Raw genomic sequence first — 3,398 nt, 5'->3', positions numbered from 1 at the left:
AGTCGGGGCCTGCATTGAGGTCCTTTGTTTCGGCGTCTCGGCCGCTGCCGTCGCCCGCAAGTGGGGGTACGTGGTAGTGGGATCGCGAGGTAGTGGGACGACGCGCTACTATGGTAGTGCCGCGCTTATCTACTAGAAGAAGCAAGGTGTCATGGCCGCCGAAGGCGGGCTTTTCGAATCACATAAAAGGGACTTAGAGTTCTTTTAACCGGTTTCAAGAATATAATAAAGGAAGGAAGTTCGGAAAAAATGGTCGCGGTACGTGACAGAAGCATATGAAGAAGAATTGAATGAATGAAGAAATTATATATATATATATATACATTCCTTAGTTAAAAACCTTTTATTATCGCATATAATCTATCATCATCATTTGTGTACACGCACCTCGTTACTGCATTACTAAATATTATTCTTTTTAATTCAATTTTATATAAAAAAAAGAGAAGAAAATTACTATTACATGAATATATACGTATTATTTTTACTATATTGCTACTATATTCTCACGATCTTATTTAATCACTTTATCGTTTTTATTATCTTTTACGCACTGACTTATTATACCGTCTTTGTTTTATTGTACTATACCATATTCTTGCAGGATTAAGAAACTATAGCATTACATGCTAGTTAACCGTATGTATTACAATAAACTTTCATATTATTAAAAAATACTATTTTCACAATTGTTGTGCGAAGCACAATTCGAGCCGGTAAACATTTCGAAATTACGTATACCGAGTTATGGCTCAATTTACAAGATCGCACGGTACACGGGGGCTTTAGGGTGCAGATTTTCGGTCGTTGAAGGGGTTATGGGAGATAACTCTTTGTCTGTCGGGGGTATTTGGTTGGGGCGCTGGTTTCCGTCGTCGCTTTTTTTGTTCGGGGTTCCCATGTACAGGAGTAGATTTGTTACTGATGTTCATATTGCTCCCAGTAGGTGTAGACTCCATCCGTAAATTGAATGGAGAGCATAACCATGGATGATTGTGTCCACTATTAACTTCGCGAGCCGGATGACCATGAATATTGCGAGTATACCTGCACTGGCGGATCCAAATGTTATAAATCCCTTCCAGAGACGCATGCCTGCGCTTTCTGCAATCTGGTCCAGCGTTTTCTCATCGAATAAATTTATTAGAGACAAACTACCCGCTGGAATCTCCTGACCCATTGCTCCTCGTGCGATTGTGTTTAGCATGGAAGGGTTTTCCATGGGAAACATGATGTGATCACGTAAACGATCGAGGTCCTCGTTCGTGTAGATGCCGCTGATGGCGAGGGATGTTGGGCTGACATACTTCCACGTTGATTTCGTTAACGGTTGTATCGTTGGTGGTGCCATTGATTTAACTGGTTTTGGCATTAACCGGTACCAGGTGTTATAGATCTTGTACATGGTTGGCAGGAGTTCGTTGCAATCCTTCGGAATTCCTGTTTTGGTGAGTATTCTAGATCCGGGTAGTAAGAATACTAATTGGTTCTTATAGGTGACTGGTAGTTCATTGTAGCAGCCTTCCACGGATCGTAAACGACACTCTGCAGGTACACACTTGATCAGGTGCATGGCTTCGCCGGCCATTATTGCGGTGTATCCTGGTTCCTTCATTATTCTGTAAGCCATCTCGTCAGGCGCTATGCTCGCCAGGGAGAGGGCGTTTTGTAGTATCTGTTTTTCCAAGGCACATTTCTGTTCCATGATGGCTCGGTACAACTGTGTTAGCTGTGTTTTGATGTGTTTCTCCACATACAGGAATTTCGAATTTACGTAAGAGAATATGTCTAAATTATTGACAGATACTCTGGCTCGGGTTTTGAAGGTTTTGCCTCGCTGTGTTTCCAGGATTGATAGTTTCGGATGTTCAGTCTGTAGCAGGTGGTATCCACATACATTGAGCTCCGTTGTTTTGGTAAGCGCAAATGTGGTCTCCTTGGTTGTTACCGTATATACCGTTGGTGTTGTGTAGTTCCCTTTGGCGGTCAGTTTGTTGGCCATTCCCTCGTAAAGGACATCGTATCTGTCGAAATGGCAGCTGTCTCGTGGGGCGATACTCCAGTAAGTTTCTGCTCCGTCGGTGTCGAGGCATTCGCCTGGCGGTGCCTTGCAATGTACGCCAGATGGGAGGATCACCTCGTTTGATTTCCGGTCGATCGAGGCTTCGAAATCCCGTAAAGTTACCTTGACGACTGCTTGGACGACGACGTCTTCCCAGGTTCCAAAAGCATCGCTATATTCCGTTCCGGAACATCGTCCGTCCACGGAGGTGGAGCCTGCTAGTGTAATAGAACGCGTGTTCGTGCTGTTTCTCTTGAGGCCTTGTATAATGCTCTGTTGGCCCGTTCCCATTGCAATGGCTCCTGAATTTTGCATCTTTTTGCAAACAGAGTCAGATAGTTCGTGCATATACTGCCGTCGGCCTTCCTGGACAATGGAAATATGGGAGTGCATTCCGCAGTAATAGATTGTTCGGTCTACCTCAATTTTGCATTGAACCACGTCTGTGCGGTCGTACTCGGAAAGCTGCAGCAGTTGGACGTAGACATCCTTCTTGTTGGGCTCCATGTTGTCAACTTCGCATCTGCCTATGTCCAGTAAGGACAGTGAGGTTATGTTAAGTCCTTGTCCTCCACGATCATAACCTATCAGGCTATGAGAGATGGGGAAACAGAGCACAATGATGACGGCTCGATAGCCGATGTAAGAAGGTTTCCATTTTATGGTTTGCTCGTTACTGGTTGGTCCTCCGCCGGTACGTTATTATTATAGCCTCCTTGGTTGTGGTCTTCATGGTGGGAGTCCGATGTGGAGGGGGTATTATGGGGTGAGTGTTTCAGCTTGTCTTCGTGCACTGTTTTTGTTTTATTTCTACTTATGGCTATCTTAACATTATTATTTCTTAATAGTTCTATTATCTTATGCGAACCAGTGTACTGGTCTCCTAATTTCCCTTTCGTGGGTTCCTTAAGCAGGTATACATTATCTCTTAGCTTAAACTTACGGGTCTTAATCTTACGGTCATAGTATCGCTTCGACCTTTGCTTAGAATTAATTAGGTTTTCACGCGCTATTGCTTGTGCGTCTTTGATTTTGTTAAACAGGTCGGTCAGATACTTTGCGTAGCTTTCATTTATCTCATTAGTCGTGTCTGATTCGTTGGAGGGTACTTTGGCTACTTTGCCGAACACTAGTTCGTGGGGGGTGTATCGCGTGCCTTCATGGACGCTGGTATTGTACGAGAATGACGCTAACCTCAAAAGTCTATCCCAGTCATTGTTTTTATTTACGAACTGTTTTATGTATTCCCAGAGTACTTGATGTGATCGTTCCACTGAACCGTTTGATTGCGGTCTGTATACCGTGGTTTTAAAGTGTCTAATTTTGAATTTGTGCG

The 3,398-nt window shown here is 43.7% G+C and overlaps 1 pseudogene; it reads right to left on the bottom strand.

The window, feature by feature from the left end:
* Positions 1-757: 757 nt before the first annotated feature.
* On the bottom strand, positions 758-1,705 carry LOC138943698 (uncharacterized; annotated as a pseudogene).
* Between the last annotated feature and the right edge of the window lie 1,693 nt (positions 1,706-3,398).

This window comes from Polyergus mexicanus, unplaced genomic scaffold, assembly GCF_030449975.1.
Source record: "Polyergus mexicanus isolate NDT 795.1 unplaced genomic scaffold, iyPolMexi1.0 SCAF_33, whole genome shotgun sequence".
Classification (NCBI taxonomy): Eukaryota; Metazoa; Arthropoda; class Insecta; order Hymenoptera; family Formicidae; genus Polyergus; species Polyergus mexicanus.
Note: the sequence above shows the minus strand (reverse complement) of the source record. Positions and strands in the feature narration are given on the sequence as shown.